Below are 20969 nucleotides of genomic sequence, written 5' to 3'. Positions count from 1 at the left end.
TACAAGACAAGGCACCCAGATCCGACACTCTTCTAGCAGAGGCAATAGCCAGCAAGAACACCACCTTAAGGGAAAGCCACTTAAGGTCAGCTGAACCCAGGGGTTCAAATGGAGGCTCCTGCAACGCCTCCAAAACCACCAACAAGTCCCAAGGAGCCACAGGCGGGACATAGGGAGGTTGGATACGCAACACACCCTGAGTGAAAGTATGAACATCAGGTAAAGTCGCAATTTTTCTCTGAAACCACACCGACAAGGCAGAAATATGAACCTTGAGGGAGGCCAGACGCAGGCCTAAATCTAGGCCCTGCTGCAGAAAAGCCAAAAGTTTGGCTGTACTAAACTTGGAAGCGTCATAATTATTAGATGCGCACCAAACAAAGTAGGAATGCCAGACCCTATAGTAAATCCGAGCAGAAGCCGGTTTCCGGGCCCACAACATAATTTTAATGACCTCTTCAGAAAAACCCTTAGCCCTCAAGACGAAAGCTTAAAGAGCCACGCCGTCAAAGACAGCCGGGCTAGGTCCTGGTAGACACAGGGGCCCTGAACAAGGAGGTCTGGGCGTTGTGGAAGCAGAAGTGGACACTCTGACGATAGGCCTTGCAGGTCTGAGAACCAGTGCCGTCTGGGCCACGCCGGAGCTATGAGAAGCAGATTTCCTTTTTCTTGCTTGAACTTCTGAATTACCCTGGGCAGGAGTGACACCGGTGGGAACACGTACGGCAGCCAAAACCTCCACGTCACCGCCATCGCATCCACGAATGCTGCTTGAGGATCCCTTGTTCTTGCTCCGAAGACCGGAACCTTGTGATTGTGTAGAGACGCCATCAGATCTACATCTGGAAGACCCCACTTTTCCACTAGGAGTTGAAACACTTCTGGATGGAGGCTCCACTCGCCGGCATGCATGTCTTGACGACTGAGAAAGTCCGCTTCCCAATTCAGGACTCCCGGAATGAATATTGCCGATATGGCCGGTAGATCGCGTTCCGCCCAACGTAGAATCCGTGAGACTTCCTTCATTGCTGAACAGCTTTGAGTGCTGCCTTGATGATTTATGTAAGCCACAGTGGTGGCGTTGTCCGACTGTATTTGAACAGGACGGTTCTGAATTAAATGCTGGGCCAGGTTCAACGCATTGAAGACCGCCCGCAATTCCAGAATGTTGATCGAGAGGAGAGACTTCTCCTTGGTCCACCGACCCTGAAGGGAATGTTGCTCCAGCACCGCGCCCCAACCTCTTAGACTGGCATCTGTCGTCAACAGGACCCAGTTGGATATCCAGAAGGGACAACCCCTGCACAACTGTTGGTCCCGGAACCACCAAAGTAGCGACAGACGGACCTCCGGAGTCAATGAGATCATGTGAGACCTGATCCAGTGAAGCTGGCAATCCCACTTGGCTAGAATCAGCCTCTGGAGGGGCCGAGAATGGAATTGAGCATACTCCACCATGTCGAATGCTGAGACCATGAGGCTCAGCACCTGCATTGCCGAATGTATCGACACTTGCGGACGAGAAAGGAAGCAACGAATCCTGTCCTGAAGCTTCAGGACTTTCTCCTGAGAGAAGAACAACCGCTGGTTGTGAGTGTCCAATAGCGCTCCCAGGTGCACCATGCTCTGAGCAGGGACCAGGGAGGATTTCTTCCAGTTGATGAGCTACCCGTGGGCTTGTAGAAACCGGACAGTCATATCCAGATGACACAGGAGAAGTTCTTGGGAATTTGCCAGGATTAACAAGTCGTCCAGGTACAGCAGTATCCTGACCCCTTGACGGCGGAGTACCACCGTCATCACCGCCATTACTTTGGTGAAGACTCGCGGAGCCGTTGTCAAACCAAAAGGTAACACCCGAAACTGGTAATGAAGGTTGCCAATAGCGAACCTCAGGTATTGCTGATGAGACACTGCTATAGGAATATGCAGGTAAACATCCTGTATATCCAGGGAGACCATGTAGTCCACAGGTTCCAAGGCCAGAACTATAGAGCGAAGGGTTTCCATACGGAACTTGGAAACCTTCACAAACCTGTTCAATGCCTTGATGTTGAGAATGGGCCGGGAGGACCCATTCGGTTTCGGGACTAGAAACAGCGGAGAATAGTGCCCCCGGCCCCTCTGAGCAAGAGGCACCTGTACTACGACTCCTGTATCCAGGAGGGTCTGTAACGCCGAATGCAAAGTGTTTGCCTTTGTCTGGTCCGACGGGACGTCTGTCTGGCAAAATCGATGAGGGGGTCGGTTTTTGAAGGCTATGGCGTAACCTCGAGTGACGACTTCCCGTACCCAGGCATCTAAAGTGGTCTTCAACAATTCCTGGGTATACCCTAGAAGCCAGCCCCCCACCCTGGGATCCCCCAGGGGGAGGCCCGCCCCGTCATGCGGCAGGCTTATCGGTCTTGGAAGCTGGCTGACGGGCAGCCCAGTCTCTTTTGGGCTTCGGCTTACCAGGTTTGGAAGTGCGTGCCTGCTTGTGGTACGCCTGACCTTTTGCTTTACCTGAAGGGCGAAAGGACGTACCTTTAGCCTTTGACACAGAAGGAGCGGTATTTGGTAGACAGGCAGTTTTGGCAGTAGCCAAGTCAGCCACTATCTTATTTAAGTCCTCCCCAAACAGAATATCTCCCTTGAAAGGGAGTACCTCCAGGGTTTTTCTAGAGTCCAGATCCGCAGACCAGGATCTCAGCCACAATATCCGGCGAGCCAGGACTGACGTAGTAGAGGCCTTGGCTGCTAGGATACCGGCATCCGAAGCCGCCTCTTTAATATAGCGAGAAGCTGTGACAATATATGACAAGCATTGTCTAGCATGGTCAGAGGAGATTTCAGTATCTAACTCCAAGGCCCATGCTTCAATAGCCTCGGCAGCCCATGTAGCTGCAATAGTGGGCCTTTGCGCAGCACCCGTGAGGGTGTAAATCGCTTTCAGACAACCCTCCACACGTTTATCCGTATGATCTTTTAGAGACGTGACGGTAGTGACAGGCAAAGCTGAGGAAACCACCATCCTAGCCACATGTGAGTCCACTGGAGAAGGCGTTTCCCAATTCTTAGACAGCTCTGGCGCGAGGGGATAGCGAGCCAGCATTTTCTTGTGAGGCACAAACTTCGTACCCGGGTTTTCCCAGGGTTCCTGACGTATATCCACTAGGTGGTCAGAGTGAGGTAAAACTTGTTTAACCACCTTCTTATGCTTGAACCTATCTGGTTTCTTAGGAGGGACGGATGGCTCGGGATCATCCGTAATCTGTAGAATTAACTTAATAGCCTCCACAAGATCAGGAACATACACATGTGAACTACCCTCCCCATCAGCCGTATCTGAGTCAGAACCTGTGGGGTCAGTATATGTGCCGTCTTCATCAGACGAGGTGTCAGTGACAGCAGTGGATTGTGAGGAGACAAGCGCTCGCTTAGAGGACCCCTTGGACTTAGACGAGCGATGGTCAGACTTTTTAGTAGTCAGGGACTGGTTCAACTTCTTTAACTGAGCAGATAAATCGTCCGCCCACGGCAGGTTAGCTGCAGGGACCACATACGGTTGTACCGGCATTGGGGGTCCCAGAGGGGGTGTCAGTTTATGAACTAGCGTATGCAGAAGCGTGGAAAAAGCGGCCCACGGTGGGTCAGTATGTGCCTCCGTTGCCACAGTCCCACTGGGGGGCAAAGAGCCCCCAGAACCAGAGCCCACAGCTGCTATATTCTCCTCATATGGATCTGTGGCTTCAGCAACACCGGCAGTGTGTTCAGCCCCAGAACCGTTACCCTCAGAAGCAGACATGATATACTTGCAGTATGAGGTAACACAGTACAATTATCAGCAGCACTATACCTCTAAACCCAAACCCCTGCGCAGTGTAGTCAGCACCAGCAGAGATAAAGGAGAGATATGGTGACTAAATCACAAAGAAAAATACGTAATACAGTATATCTTTGTGAAAATCCTATATTAGATAAAACCTGATGCACCAAGCCCCCTCAGGTTATAGAATATAGGGATAGCAAGCTGAGTGAAAGACACGAAATGGACAACACTCAGCTATCAGATGCACACACAGATAATTACAGTTTGTACAATGCAGAGGTTATTACTGACAATAATACTGCACTGGACTAGCTTACACATCTATATAACAATAGATATAACAGTACACAGTAAGAACTGGATGTATATCACAGGGTAATTGTACTATAAAACCCTGACTAAGTGCACTCTTTCTTACTAACACTGACTAAAAAAGGCAGGTAGAATACTTAAGTGTCATGTAAAGTCACAGCACTGACAACCAGGCGGCTTTACATAGGATTTGCACAAGCAGTCCCAGGAACAGTGAGCTGAGGGACAGGGCCGGCAACAGAAATCTCGGGGCCCGGTACACTTCTGCCTCTGGGGCCCCCCTGCAACCCCCTCCATCCCCCCTGAACTTGTACCAAGGAAAGATGTATATATATATATATATATATGGATGTCAATTAAATAAACTAAATATACAAGTCATATATAAATCTTGTTTCTAAATATACCAGTCATCAGCTTGCAGCAAGCCAGGTCATCTCCTTCTGCTGCAGCGGGGTGGGGGGTGGGGCAGAGAATAATGCAGCAGAGATGGCGCGGGCACAGTGCCGATGGCGTCATTCATTAATACACCATCAGGTGACTCAAGCGACGGTGATGCCGGGGAGGGGTTTGCTGGGGTAGAAGGGGTCGCCGGGACAGGGGACGCTGCCGGGGGTGTTTTTTTTTTGCCTGGGTGGCCTGTTTGGTGGGAGGTCCGGCGCAGCATTATACATCGGCAGCGCAGGACCCGGCCAAGTAACACGGGGAGGGAGGGGGGAACGGAGCAGCAAGTTAATTATCTTTTTTTAAAACTTAATTGACAGGGGGAGCAGATTATGTGATATGAATCTCAGTAAACTCTTGTGCACATTCTTTTGTGCCCCTCTGCCTCGGGGCCCCCCAGAATCACGGGGCCCGGTATAACTGTCCCCTTTGACCACCCCTGTCGCCGGGCCTGCTGAGGGATAATGGCGCCGCAGACACTGACAGGGAGTGTGGAAAAGACAGAGATGCAGCTCAAAGGGCTGGAACACTTGCTAGAAATGGCGCCCTGGGGCTGGGGGAGGGGCTTCAGGTCTAAGCCTTATCCCCTCTGCTGGCAAAACCACCGGGTACTGTGGGCGATATAAGAATTGGTTTAGAGAGAAAACCTGACCTGCGCCCATGCCCTGGTGATCTAGTGGGATCGTCTGTATCCACAGTGTCCACCGCCAGCGCGCGCGGCCCGCCTCCCACTGACCGCGCCGGATCGCGATAAAGACCGGGTCCCGCAAGCGGGACCCACTTACCACCTCCCGAAGCGCGGCCACGCGATCCTGGAGAGCCCCAGCCGTGTGTGTCTCATGTGAAGAAAACCGGAGCCTCCGCTGTAGGTACCCGGCAACCAGGGCTCGGGAGTGTATAGCGCCGCTGGGGAGAGCTGGAGCTGCAGCAGTGAATGTCACAAGACATTTACCACCACTGCTGCCCTTGAAGTTTTCACTTTTTACCTCATAAAAAGCTTTTCTTAGGGCTGCTTGGAGCAGCCCCTCTGTTAAGTGCCTGCTTACTGCAGCACCAACTTACAAAACTGAGCTCCTGTGCAGGGAGGCGGGGTTATAGAGGAGGCGGCGCTGTGCATTCTGGGAACAGTCAAAGCTTTGAGCCTGTTGGTGCCTCGGATCAAGATCCTACTCTACACCCCATTGTCCAATCCTTGTGGAGCCCAGTGTACCCCGCAGCAGAAAAAAAAATGCACAAAGTTTGTGGTGAACTATTTCTGCACATATACAATACTGTGCAAAAGTTTTAGGCAGGTGTCGAAAAAATGCTGCAGAGTAAAAATGCTTTCAAAAATAGACATGTTAATAGTTTATTTTTATAAATTAACAAAATGCTAAGTGAATGAACAGAAGAAAAATCTAAATCAAATCAATATTTGGTGTGACCACCCTTTGCCTCAATTCTTTTAGGTACACTTCCACATAGTTTTTGAAGGAACTTGGCAGTGAGGTTGTTTCAAACATCCTAGAGAACTAACCACAGATCTTCTGTGGATGTAGGCATGCTCAGATCCTTCTGTCTCTTCATGTAATCCCGTATACTCAGTGATGTTGAAATCAAGGCTTTGTTGTAGCCATATCATCACTTCCGGGACTCCTTGTTCTTCTTTACACTGAACTTGATAGTTCTTAACATTGGCTGTATGTTTGGGGTTGTTGTCCTGCTGCAAAATAAATTTGGAGCCAATCAGACGCCTCCTTGATGGTATTGCATGATGAATAATTACCTGCCTGTATTTCTCAGCATTGAGGACACCATTAATCTTGACCAAATCCTCAACTCCATTTTCTGAAATGCAGCCCCAATCTTGCAAGGAACCTCCACCATTCTTCACTGTTGCCTAGAGACACTCATTATTGTACTGCTCTCCAGTCCCCAGTTGTCTGTTACTGCTAAATATTTCACATTTTAACTTAGAACAGGATGCAGTTAATTTACCGGCTGTCGGGATCCCGGTTTTTATTTATTTATTACCAGTTATTTATATAGCGCACACATATTCTGCAGTGCTTTACAGAGAATATTTGGCCATTCACATCGTTCCCTGCCCCAGTGGAGCTAACAATCTATATTTCCTACCACATGTACACGAGCACACATTCACGCTAGGGTTAATTTGTATTGGGATCCAATTGACCTACCAGTATATTTTTGGATTGTGGGAGGAAACCGGAGTACCCGGAGGAAACCCACGCAAGTACGGGGAGAATATATAAACTCTGCACAGGTAGAGCCATGGTGGGAATTGAACCGATGACCTCAGTGCTGTGAGGCAGTAATGCTAACCATTACACCATCCGTGGTGCCCCAAGGATACTAACACTGGAATCCCGACAGCCGGGGGAATGTCAGCGGTCGGAATACTGACCAAAGCCCCTTATTCCCATTCGGGTGGTGGTCCACACCCATCCGAGTGGGAATAATATAGTGTGGTGAATTAAGCTCGCCAACTGGCCTGAAGCGTGGCGAACGGTCTCTCTGCGCTCAATATCAGGATTCCAGCTGTCAGGATTCTGGCATCGCTCTCCTGACCACTGGGATCCCGACTGCCGGTAAGTCATACCAGATCCACCAGAACTAGGCTGGACCCATGCAGCATATTAAATGTTGGGAACAACACTCTTCTTTTCTGTGGTGGCTCCACCTTCCTAAGGGGACCCTCCTCCTCCGTAGTACATGCTGCTTTTTTCCATACATATCTATGTAAACCACATGGTGTGGATTCTACCCCACTTCTTTTCTTTTTTTTTTAAACCTATTTATTACATTTTCCCATAAAATAAAGCAGTTTACTAGAGAATCCAACAAGCACAATGTTGTTGTCCTTCACTACATGCACTATTAATTCGCATACAAAAAGAGGGTCCAAATAGTCTTAAGGCCCATACACATTAAGTAACGCCCACCGACGCTGAGGGGAGCGCGCATCGTTAACGACATTGAGTGTACACACTAGAAAAGATTGTAAAAGATCTCGCTCAGATTGGCCCTACTGATTGATATGGTTAATAAACATTTCTGCATAAGTGGTCATTATACTCAATTAAACAGCAGGGTGGAAGAAATCAAGCATCAGATGCAGTTGTAGGGAATGTGGAGTAGTTGATAGTATAAGTAAGGGAAAGGAAAGCACATGATGGGAGAGGGCCCTGCTTGTGAGAACTTACATTCTAAAGGGGAGGGGCACACAGACAGGATGACACAGATGGCATAGACCAGAGATGTACTGGGGCTCTAAAACAGCCCTTGCATTCTATGCTCGCGTAGACATGATCACGTCTCAAAGGGTCATGCCACAAATCATGGGGGCCTGGCCTTACAGCATGCCCCCTTCTCTCTAAATGCCGGGCAGTTGAGCAGAGAGCTGGGAGGCGTTACTGCTCGGCCAGTTCCTGTCAGTCTGTGTGCAGAGCTGCATGGCCAGGCTTTTAAGCTGGACTGGCCTATCAGGCCATCGGCACTTCTGTAATTTGCCAGTAGTGCCAGATGGCCAGTCCAGCTCTAGCATAGACCGTGAGGGAGGAGCAAGGAATAGTGGGTTAGGATGACAGCTGGATGGCATTGATGAAGAAGTTGTTCTTGCGAGCTCGTTTGAAGTTTTATAGAGAGTTTGAGAGTCTGATGGGGAGAGGGAGAGAATTTGAGAGGTAGGAAGCAGCACGTGCAAGATCTTGGAGGCTAGAGTGGAAAGAAGTAATCAGCTGGCAGGAGAGGCAGCATTAATTTGTGGAGTGAAGAGGAATAGCGGGAATATGAAGGGAGATAAGGTCAGAGGTGTAAATGTGAGTAGAATGGGTGAGTGCTTTGTAAGTTAGTGTGAGAAACGTAAATTAAGTTCTGAAGGGGGAACCAGTGTAGGGCTTATAGGAGAGAGGAGGCAGCGATAGTACGTTTGGAGAGGAAGATGAGTGGAGCGGCAACATTGAGGACAGTTTGGAGTTAAGAGAGGTGGGAGTCAAGGAGGTCAAATAGGGGTAGGTTATAGTAGTCAAATCAGGAGATGACCAGTGAGTGGATGAGGGTCTTAGTAGCATCTGGGGTGATAAATATTTTAAAGATGGAAGCCGCAGAACTGTGAATGGTACTGAATGTGTGGTTTGATGGAGGTGGTGGAGTCAAGGATAACTTCAAGACAGCATGTTGAGAGCTAGAGGAGATGGAAGTGATATTAATAGATAATGAAATTTTGGGAAGTGAGGTCATGCGGGAAGGAGGGAAGATGATCAGCTCAGTCATAGATATAATTTTAAGAAAGTGCTGGGACATCCAGGAAGAGATAGTAGACAATTGGAGATACGAGTGAAGAGAGCGGGGGAGAGGTCAGGAAAGGAAATGTATATTTGAGTATCAGCAGCATTGAGATGATGTTAGAGGTCAAAAGAGCTGATGAACGGAAGTATAGAGGGAGAATAGGAGAGGTCTGAGTACAGAACCCAGGGTGGACACATGCCATTAGTCAGTGACGGACTGGGGCTGCTTTTCAGCCCTGGCATTTTATTGCACATTACAGCTTTATGTGTGGCCGGACCGGCCCAACAGCCCATTGGCTCTTCTGGCATTTGCCAGAATTGCCAGATGGGCAGTCCAGCCCTGCCATAAGTGGAAGTGGGGGAAAAGGAGAGTCATGAGAGCAGACAGAGAAGGAATGGTTAGAGAGATAGTAGGACATCCAGGAGAGGGCATTATCACACAGACCAAAGGATTGACGGATTTGCAGGAGGAAAGGGTGGTCCACTGTGTCAAAAGCAGCAGTGAGGTTGAGGAGAATGAGCAGAGAGTAGTGGTCCTTGGATATGGCAGCTAAGAGGTCATTACTTACTTTTGTGAGGGCAGTTTCAGTGGAGTAAGGAGGATTGCAGGTCAAGCAGAGAGTGGGATGAAAGAAAGGCGGTAAGGCACCATCTTTACCTCTCTCACTCTTCTGGAGGAACCCTCTCCCGGTGTTTTCTGTGATCTGTGACCCATATGCATATGCGTGATTGCCTGCTTTTGCAATCTCTCCTCCAGGAGAAGCCCAGAGGAAAGAAGCAGCATACTGGAGGTAAGACCGAAACCAAGCAATTTGTATCACAAGACCCTGCCCCTCTTTGGCAATGCCGTGAATCATGGGTTGTTCGAGAGGGGGTGGGACCAATATAATGTAATTTTGGCCCTGCCCCCTCCCTGGTTACCTGTGATTCACAGTATTATCGTCGCTAGGCAGTGGGCAGGATGCAAGAGATCTGCCTACTCTTCCGGTGGTGTAGGGGAATGCCTGCAAATTCGGTAGTCTTCTATACCTTCATGGAGAATAGGCAAGTATGTCACAACGCCATTTGAAGATAGTGTTAAACTGCCAGGACAGTTGCTTATGGAAATGGAAAGGCCCCAGCAGATATCACAGATATCATACATTTGGGGGATTCTTAATATTTAAGGGTATCCCCCGAAAACAGTCTTCAGGGGAATATCCCTCAAATATTCAATGATAAATAGGTCCCTAATTACTCAGTTTCTAGCTTCAGTAGGTAGTGTATCGGTTGGAAAAAACATATACTGTATACACATATATACACTGCTCAAAAAAATAAAGGGAACACTTAAACAACACAATGTAACTTCAAGTCAAACACACTTCTGTGAAATCAAACTGTCCACTTAGGTAGCAACACTGATTGACAATCAATTTCACATGCTGTTGTGCAAATGGAATAGACAACAGGTGGAAATTATAGGCAATTAGCAAGACACCCCCAATAAAGGAGTTGTTCTGCAGGTGGTGACCACAGACCACTTCTCAGCTCCTATGCTTTCTGGCTGATGTTTTGGTCACTTTTGAAAGCTGGCGGTGCTTTCACTCTAGTGGTAGCATGAGACGGAGTCTACAACCCACACAAGTGGCTCAGGTAGTGCAGCTCATCCAGGATGGCACATCAATGCAAGCTGTGGCAAGAAGGTTTGCTGTGTCTGTCAGCGTAGTGTCCAGAGCATGGAGGCGCTACCAGGAGACAGGCCAGTACATCAGGAGTCGTGGAGGAGGCCGTAGGAGGGCAACAACCCAGCAGCAGGACTGCTACCTCCACCTTTGTGCAAGGAGGAACAGGAGGAGCACTGCCAGAGCCCTGCAAAATGACCTCCAGCAAGCCACAAATGTGCATGTGTCTACTCAAATGATCATAAACAGACTCCATGAGGGTGGTATGAGGGCCCGACGTCCACAGGTGGGGGTTGTGCTTACAGCCCAACACCGTACAGGATGTTTGGCATTTGCCAGAGAACACCAAGATTGACAAATTCGCCACTGGCGCTCTGTGCTCTTCACAGATGAAAGCAGGTTCTCACTGAGCACATGTGACAGACATGACAGAGTCTGGAGATGCCAAGGAGAATGTTCTGCTGCCTGCAACATCCTCCAGCATGAACAGTTTGGCAGTGGGTCAGTAATGGTGTGGGGTGGCATTTCTTTGGGGGGCCGCACAACCCTCCATGTGCTCGCCAGAGGTAGCCTGACTGCCATTAGGTACCGAGATGAGATCCTCAGACCCCTTGTGAGACCATATGCTGGTGCGGTTGGCCATGGGTTCCTCCTAATGCAAGACAATGCTAGACCCCATGTGGCTGGAGTGTTTCAGCAGTTCCTGCAAGACGAAGGCATTGATGCTATGGACTGGCCCACCCATTCCCCAGACCTGAATCCAATTGAGCACATCTGGTACATCATGTCTCGCTCCATCCACCAATGCCACGTTGCACCACAGACTGTCCAGGAGTTGGCGGATGCTTTAGTCCAGGTCTGGGAGGAGATCCCTCAGGAGACCATCCGCCACCTCATCAGGAGCATGCCCAGGCATTGTAGGGAGGTCATACAGGCACGTGGAGGCCACACACACTACTGAGCCTCATTTTGACTTGTTTTAAGGACATTACATCAAAGTTGGATCAGCCTGTAGTGTGTTTTTCCACTTTAATTTCCAGACCTCCATGAGTTAATAAATTTGATTTCCATTGATAACTTTTGTGTGATTTTGTTGTCAGCACAGTCAACTATGTAAAGAACAAAGTATTTAATAAGAATATTTCATTCATTCAGATCTAGGATGTGTTGTTTAAGTGTTCCCTTTATCTTTTTGAGCAGTATATATATATATATATATATTTATGGCTATGATTAGGCACCCCCCTCAGAGGGTTAGGGTTATGCTGCGGGAAGGGGGGGTTAGGTTCAGATGCCACCATGGAGTGTTAGGCTGTGTGTGTGTGTGTGTGTGTGGGGAAGGTAAGAATACTTACTTTCCCCTGTCGGTATTCTGACCGCCGGCATCCCGACCGCCAACATTCCATACTGTACCCGTTTAAACTGACCTGATCATGCTGCTTCTGTTGTTCCATATAGTCATCAACTTTGTTGATAACAGCTTATGATTGTCCTAATACCCTGATATCTGGTGCTATGCCTCTTAGAACAATGGTTTATGATCTCCGCAAACCCGAGAGTGAAATTATGCAGAAAGATAAAGAGGATTATCTTAAATATAACTTAAGGGGGGTACTCACGGGAGAGATGTGTGCTGAGCGATCTTAACACAGACCGCTCAGCACACATCTCTCACCCCGCTCAGCACAGCGCGATGTGCTGAGCGAGGGGGAAAGCCGACGGGGGGGCCGCTCACTTCACACAACGGTGAAGTGAACGACCCGCTAGATTGAGCCTGCATGCAGCTCAATCTAGCATCGGCGATAGCGATGCGCGGGGCCGCGCATCGCTATCGCTGGAGGGCATACACACGGTAGATCCGTGCTTAAAATCTAAGCAATCTAGCAAGATTGCTTAGATTTTAAGCACGGATCTCTCCGTGTGTACCCCCCTTTAGCTCTTACAACTGACTTACTCAATGAAGTATGGTAAGCAGAGCCAGCTCTACCAATAGGCAGCTGCCTCAGATGCCAGGATCTGGGGGGACGGGTTGCCCTGAGTCTGCTTATCACAAAAATAAGGATAACTCTGAGAGGTATTGGTGTGTAGTTTTTTTTTGTTTTTGTATTTTTGGGGGGGCAGCAGGCTTAAGTTTTGCCTAGGATGTTGAGAAACTTTGCACCTGCCCTGATGGTAAGTTAAATTCTTCACTTACGAGAGAAGCGTATTATTTTGTATAGATCTCAGAAAAGGGATGAATAAAAAACGCCCTCATGACTTTTTGTCTCTGCAATGCTTTGTTGGCTGATGGATTTAGGTACCAAATCTTGAAGACAAAACTGAAGGTTATTTTTAGTCATTTATTATGGTGATAGACTGATATCCTCTTCTAGTATGAAGGAATATAGTAACACGTGTGTTGGTCAAGATATGAGAATAATCTTAGGGGGTGATTCAGACCTGATCGCTGCTGTGCGTTTTCACACAGCAGGCGATCAGGTACTAACTGAGCATGCGTATGCACCACAATGCGCGCGCAAGTCGGAAAATAACAACGGGCCTCGCCCGTCTGCGACGGGGTGGTGTGAAAAATCAGATCGCACGGGCGTTCGCAAGGTGATTGACAGGAGGAAGCCATTTGTGGGTGGTAACTGACCATTTACTGGGGGTGTCCGGAAAAACACAGGCGTGTCCAAGCGTTTTCAGGGAGGGTGTGTGACGTCAGCTACGGCCCCGATCAGCCTGATGTGATCGCACTGTAGGAGTAAGTCCTGGGCTGCGCAGAGACTGCACAAAGTGGATTTTAGCAGCTCGACGTACACATGGGATCGCACACTTGTATGGCGAATATACACTCACCCTGGAGGCGACGACTATCTGAACACAGGACAGCAAAGTCAGCAGCCCAGCGATCAGATCTGAATGACCCCCTTAGAAAGCTTAAGGCCCTCATACATCAGAAATCCGCTGAGCTGCCGTTCGGACCCACCAATCAGTAACCATCGATGATCAGTGCTTCGTTGGGGAATTGTGGCAGTTAAACAATCCCTGATTTGACAATACCAATCATTTTCGGTCAGGAATGGGAAATCAAGATTTTTAAACATATGTATTTTTAAACATCATGTAATTCACGATTTCCTGACCCAGCCGTCGGGGGATCGGGACATGCATTTTTTAAAAAGTTCCATTTCTTGGATATGTGATTACCATCTTAGTGGAATGGGTCAAGCTATAGGGGACTGGCCTCATATTAAGAGGTTCAAATGAATCTAGAGATTTTTGGGTGTTTTAATGGGATGAAGTTAATTTACTGGCTGTCGCGATCCCGGCGGTCAAGAAACCGAGGCCGGAATCCCGACAGCCGGCAAAATCCAGCTGGTTGGAATCCCAACTAAAGCCCCCAGGTCCTGTGTCCTGAGGTGGTGCCTAAACCTAAGTCCACACTCCGTTCCCCGACCCCACCCCCCCACTGCCTAAACCTAACCCTCCCTTCCCCGTAACCTAACCCTCCCCGGGGGGTGCCTATCCCTACCTTCCTCCTCCCCGCAGCCTAACCCTAACCCCCCCCCCCATCCAGCCTATCCCTAACACTCCCAGGTGGCTCCTAAACCTAATCCCCCTCCCTCCCAGCACTAAGCCTAACCGCGCGGTATACTTACTATAGTCTGGATGCTAGCTGTCGGGATTCTGGCGTCGGTCTCCTGACCTTTTCGAGTTTTGGCGTTGGCATTCTGACGGGTGACCAGATTCTAGCATCGGCTGGGATCCCGACAGCCGGCATATTGACTGCATCCCGTTGTGCATACCTGGGCATAGGTGATTTTGTCTGCAAATTTGTGCAAGTACGGCTATATGCCATAGGGCTGTGTACCAAAATCTTATAAGGTGCCACTGCTGACGTTTCTCTCCCCCCACCACCACCTTCCTTTCCATCCATGCTGCTAATTAAATCAACCCCACACAGTTTGTCCAATATCATATATGGTTTGCCCTAGATTATTGCTCATATATAGCTGACAGATCAATTTTTCAAGCAAGGTAAGTCATACAGGCCATTCAGGATTCTTCTACAGTCTGATAAAGGGGTGGCGTTGCTCCAGTATTGCTCTCTGCAGCTCCACACTCTGCAATCTGTAGGGTGCACCGTGCAGGTGAGGGGCACAGCACCTTAGAAGGGGCCCTGCTATGAAGGTCTGTCTAGTGTCTTGTTTCATGCACCCTTCATTGACCATTCATATTGCTGCGAGGAATGTGAGACAGAATTGTGAGGAATAATATACAAAGCTGGCGAGTTTCTGATGAAGCAGAATGTCTACAGCGAGGGTATTGGAAAAATAGGGCTACATATGCCAAATGCTGTGTCTGATGGAGCTGTGATATAATGCATCTGTTCTCTTGTGTTTAAGTATGTGTTGGTGGTTCCCTCACAATCTGTACTTGTTTATTTTTGAATTTCCTACTTGATGTTTATGTTCTTCAGCCTCCTCCATTCCCACCAACATTCTGCTGGGAACACTGACAATGTCTGTAGAACAATTCATCTCTCCAACATACAGTACTAATGATTACATTGTATCATTTACAGATGCAGCACATATTTAAGCTTTTTGTCCCCCAAGCCTGCTGCCCCTAGCCTGCTTTTGTTGCCATCATACTCCTTTCCCATCATATCAGTGATCCAAGACATGTATCAGAAATTATAAATGCTCAATCATTTGTCTTCCTCACAGGCACATATAAGAAACAATATGGAACAAGGATAAAACAAAGCACTGTCTGCGTCTCTTTCAAATCTGTCATTATATGTCCCTGAGCTATACTTGCCTACTCTCCCGGAATAGGCGGGAGGCTCCCGAAAATCGGGTGACCCTCCCGCCCCCCCGGAAGAGCAAGCAAGTCTCCCGATTTTTAGTGGCCCCCCTGCCCGGCCGCCCATTTAGTGAGTAAAGTGGGCGGTCCGGGCAGTCGATGACGCAATTCGTGCTAAATCGCGTCATCATAGCAACGCCCCCTGCTGTATAATGCGATAACTCCGCCTCTGTTCCGCCTCTGCCCACCCCTGTTCTGCCTCCGCCCCCTATGCATGTCATAATCCTGCCCCGCCCCCTGCTGAGCCGACCTGGCTGCTCTCTCCCGGAGATGTCAGCATGTATGCCCTGAGCAAGAGCCCTTAACAGCTTTATCAGACCCCTCTACATGCCCCTTCTGTGCCATGTGCCCCCTACTCCCCTCCTGGCTATGCCACTAGACATGCCCAGGAAATGCCTTAGCAGACTTTCTCATCACTGATTTAATCAAACATTAAGGAGGAGATTTATCAAATCTTGGAGAGAGATAAAGTGGAGAAGGTGATAAAAGCAACTAATCAATCAGATTCTGTCATGTTTTCTTGCACAGCCTGTAAAATGACAGCCAGAAGCTGATTACTAGGTATGGGCTACTTCTCCACTTTATGGGATCTATTTACTAAAGGGGGGTACACACGGAGAGATCCGTGCTTAAAATCTAAGCAATCTTGCTAGATCTGCCGTGTGTATGCCCTCCAGCGATAGCGATGCGCGGCCCCGCACATCGCTATCGCCGGTGCTAGATTGAGCCTGCATGCAGGCTCAATCTAGCGGGTCGCTCACTTCACCGTTGTGTGAAGTGAGCGGCCCCCCGTCGGCTTTTCCCCTCGCTCAGCACATCGCGCTGTGCTGAGCGGGGTGAGAGATGTGTGCTGAGCGGTCTGTGTTAAGATCGCTCAGCACACATCTCTCCCGTGAGTACCCCCCTTAAGTCTTGGATGAAGATAAAGTAAATGGAGATAAAGTACCAGACAATCAGCTCCTGTCATTTTTCAAAAACAGCCTGTAACATGGCAGTTAGTTGGTAACTCTCCCTCTTTATACAGTCAGTAGCGGATCTTGCCACGGGCAAGCAGGACTTTTGCCCGGGGCGCCGCCTTCCGGAGGGCGCTGGCGCCATCCGGAGGGCGCCGCACTGTGGCAAGATCCGCCACTGCTGCCCGCTGTGTCCCCCGTCCGCCTCCGCTGCCCGCTGCCGTCCCCGTCCGCCTCCTGTGAAGGGAACTAGACGCTATGCGTCTAGTTTCCCTTCGTGGAGAGTAACTTTGCTGAGCGGTGCGCGATGACGTCATCGCGCACCGCACAGCAGAGGTCCTCTCCACGAAGGGAACTAGACGCATAGCGTCTAGTTTCCCTTCGTGGAGAGGACCTTTTGCTGTGCGGTGCGCGATGACGTCATCGCGCACCGCTCAGCATTCAAGCGGCGCTAGCAATGTACAGGGAGCGTAACTGACCACGCCCCCTGTATTAGGTCACGCCCCTTTTCCTGCCCTTGAACCGGCCCTGTATACAGTATATCAAAAAAACTGCATCAATATCAAAAAAACACTTACTCCAGACAAAGTAAAGGAGGTAGAGTTTGTATAGTAGGAGAGGGACTGGCCCCTTGGGTGCCACTCAAACATCACGAGTGGCAAAAATGGCAGGATCTGCCTATGCCTGTTTTAGAGAATACTGAAAATATAGGCCCTCATTCCGAGTTGATCGGTCGCAAGGCGAATTTAGCAGAGTTACACACGCTAAGCCGCCGCCTACTGGGAGTGTATCTTAGCATCTTAAAATTGCGACCGATGTATTCGCAATATTGCGCTCACAAACTACTTAGCAGTTTTAGAGTAGCTACAGACTTACTCTGCCTGTGCGATCAGTTCAGTGCTTGTCGTTCCTGGTTTGACGTCACAAACACACCCAGCGTTCGCCCAACCACTCCCCCGTTTCTCCGGCCACTCCTGCGTTTTTTCCGGAAACGGTAGCGTTTTCAGCCACACTCCCATAAAACGGCCTGTTTCCGCCCAGTAACACCCATTTCCTGTCAATCACATTACGATCGCCGGAGCGATGAAAAAGCCGTGAGTAAAAATACTATCTTCATAGCAAAGATACTTGGCGCAGTCGCAGTGCGAATATTGCGCATGCGCACTAAGCGGAATTTCACTGCGATGCGATGAAAAATACCGAGCGAACGACTCGGAATGAGGGCCATAGTTTCTCTTACGTCCTAGAGGATGCTGGGGACTCCAAAAGGACCATGGGGTATAGACGGGATCTGCAGGAGTTTGGGCACACTGAAAAGACTTAAACTGGGTGTGAACTGGCTCCTCCCTCTATGCTCCTCCTCCAGACCTCAGTTAGACTTTGTGCCCAGGACTGACTGGACACTCACTAGGGGAGCTCTCCTAAGTTTCTCTAGAAAATACTTTTCTTAGGTTTTTTATTTTCAGGGAGACCTGCTGGCTACAGGCTCCCTGCATCGAGGGACTGAGGGGAGAGAAGTCAGACCTACTTCTACTTAGTTAAGGGCTCTGCTTCTTAGGCTACTGGACACCATTAGCTCCAGAGGGTTCGATCACTTGGTGCGCCTAGCTGCTTGATCCCGGAGCCGCGCTGTCACCCCCCTCACAGAAGCCAGAAGCCGGGTGAGTAAGCAGAAGGCAGAAGACTTCAGGACGGCAGAAGACTTCAGTAACGGAGATATTGCGCAGCAGTAGTGCTGCGATCCATGCTCCCACACGCTATCACCAACGGCACTCACAGGATGCAGGGCGCTGGGGGGGCGCCCTGGGCAGCATGTTACTGAGGTCTGGGAGCTGGCAGAAGCTTTTTCGGTGCCTCGGCACCGTTTCTCAGACCCCCGCCGGCATTTTCAGGTTTTCAAATTTGGCGGGTTGAAGCGCGCCGGGAAGGGGCGGAGCTTAGCCGTGCGGCTCACAGCGCCATTTTCTCCTCCACACGCGGCTGAAGGAGACGCTGCCCGAGACCTCCACTGTTCATCTGAAAGTAACGGGGAGCTAATAAGGGCGGGGGGGGCGCAGTTTGTGGTGCATTTTGTCATAATTTGTGCAGCGCTGGTCACATATATCCCTTGACGGGATATTTGGGCGCTGGGGTGTGAGCTGGCATACTCCCTCTGTGTGTCTCTATCTGGGCTTCATTGTGGGCCTGTCCCCTGGCTGAGACATTCTGTGTGTGTGTCTGTGTGTCGATAATACGTGTCGGCATGTCTGAGGCTGAATGTTATTCACCGAAGGAGGTCATTGGGGGAGCAGATGTGGGTCTAGAGTTGGCCCTGTCGGCGCAGCCGACACCTGATTTACTCACTTTGCTAAATACAATTAATACAAATGTTGCTTCTTTGTCATAGAGGTTGGATAAATCTGAGTCACAGACACAGGTGTGGAAAAAATCCATGGAGGATGCTTTGTCTCACGTACAGACCCCATCGGGGTCGCAAAAGCGGCCATTTAATCAAGTGATAGATACTGATACCGACACGGACTCTGATTCCGAGGTCGATTTCACTGAGGCTGCTTTACATCCACGATTAGTTAAGAGTATTCAATACATGATTGTGGCTATATAAGATGTTTTACACATTTCTGATGAACCTGCAGTGCAGGAAACAAGGATTTGCTTGTTCAAAGGGAAAAAACCTGAGGTGACTTTTCCCCCCTCTCATGAAATGAATACTCTTTGTGAAAAGGCTTGGGAGTCGCCGGACAAGAGGTGGCAGATTCCCAAGAGAATTTACATGGCGTATCCTTTCCCCACTGATGACAGGGAAAAATGGGAGTTGTCTCCAAATGTTGACAAGGCTCTATCTCGTTTGTCTAAGAAAGTGGCGCTTCCGTCTCCTGACACGGCAGCTCTCAAGGATCCGGCGGATCGCAAGCTGGAGACGTCTCTGAAGTCCATTTTCGCTAATTCGGGTGCATTGCTCAGACCTGCTGTGGCATCGGTATGGGTGAGTAGTGCTATTGCTAAATGGGCTGAGAATTTAGCTAATGATATGGATACCCTTGATAAAGATAATGTTATTTTGACTCTTGGTTATATCAAGGACGCTGCAGATTACCTGAAGGATTCGGCGAGGGATGTTTGTCTCTTGGGATCAAGAGCCAATGCCATGTCGATATCGGCCAGGAGGGCATTGTGGATCCATCAATGGAATGCTGATGCCGACTCCAAGAGAGCTATGGAAGCTTTACCCTTCAAAGGTAATGTCTTGTTTGGGGACGGCTTGGCTGACCTGGTTTCTACCGCGACTGTGGGTAAGTCCTCTTTTCTTCCCTATGTTCCCACACAACAGAAGAAGGCACCTCATCAGCAGATGCAGTCCTTTCGTCCAAATAAATACAGGCATGGAAAGGGTTCGTCCTTCCTCGCTTCAAAGGGAAGAGGAAGGGGAAGGAAGTCGCCTGCCGTGTCAGGCGCCCAGGACCAAAAGTCCTCCCCTGCCTCTACCAAGTCCACCGCATGACGCTGGGGCTTCCCTGGGGGAGTCCGGACCGGTGGGGGGCTGTCTGCGGATCTTCAGTCAGGTCTGGGTTCAATCAGACCTGGATCCTTGGGTCCTAGAGATTTGTCTCAGGGATACAAGCTGGAGTTTCGGGAGGTGCCCCCTCACCGGTTTTTCATTTCGGCCTTACCAGTGTCTCTTCCAGACAGAGAGGTGGTGCTGGCAGCGATACAAAAGTTGTGTCAACAGGGGGTCATTGTTCCCGTTCCCCCGTCCCAACGGGGGGAGGGGTTCTACTCGAGCCTCTTTGTCGTGCCGACACCGGACGGGTCGGTCAGACCGATTATGAATCTAAAATCCCTCAATCCATACTTGAAAGTTTTCAAGTTCAAAATGGAATCTCTTTGAGCTGTGATTTCCAGCCTAGTAGGGGGGTATTTTATGGCGTCAGTCGACATAAAGGATGCCTACTTACACGTCCCAATATATCCTGCGCATCAGGCCTTCCTCAGGTTTGTGATACAGGATTCTGATTACCCATTTCAGACGTTGCCGTTTGGGCTTTCCACGGCCCCGAGGGTTTTTACCAAGGTCATGGCAGAAATGATGGTTCTCCATCGCATGCAAGGGATTACAATTATCCCGTACTTGGACGATCTCCTGATAAAGGCGAGGTCCAAGGAACAGTTGCTGAGAAGTGTGAATTTGTCGCTGTCGGTTCTGCGACAGCACGGTTGGGTGCTAAATTTGCCAAAATCTCAGTTGATTCCGACCACTCGGCTGCCTTTTCTGGGCATGATTCTGGACACGGAGTTACGGAGAGTATTTCTTCCAGAAGAAAAGGCTCTGGAACTGCAGACGATGGTCAGGGAACTTTTGAGGCCAAGAAGTGTGTCGGTCCATCACTGTACTCGGGTTCCGGCGAAAATGGTTGCGGCGTACAAAGCCATTCCATTTGGCAGGTTTCATGCCCGGGTGTTTCAGTGGGACTTGCTGAGCAAATGGTCCGGGTCTCACCTGCACATGCACCGGAAGATAAGTCTATCTCCCAGAGCCAGAATTTCTCTCCTGTGGTGGCTACAAAGTTCTCACCTCCTAGAGGGACGCAGGTTCGGTATCCAGGAATCTTGACTCCACATAAATGTTCTCGAGTTAAGAGCCATT

The sequence above is a fragment of the Pseudophryne corroboree genome, chromosome 4 (assembly GCF_028390025.1).
Source record: "Pseudophryne corroboree isolate aPseCor3 chromosome 4, aPseCor3.hap2, whole genome shotgun sequence".
NCBI lineage: Eukaryota > Metazoa > Chordata > Amphibia > Anura > Myobatrachidae > Pseudophryne > Pseudophryne corroboree.
Note: the sequence above shows the minus strand (reverse complement) of the source record.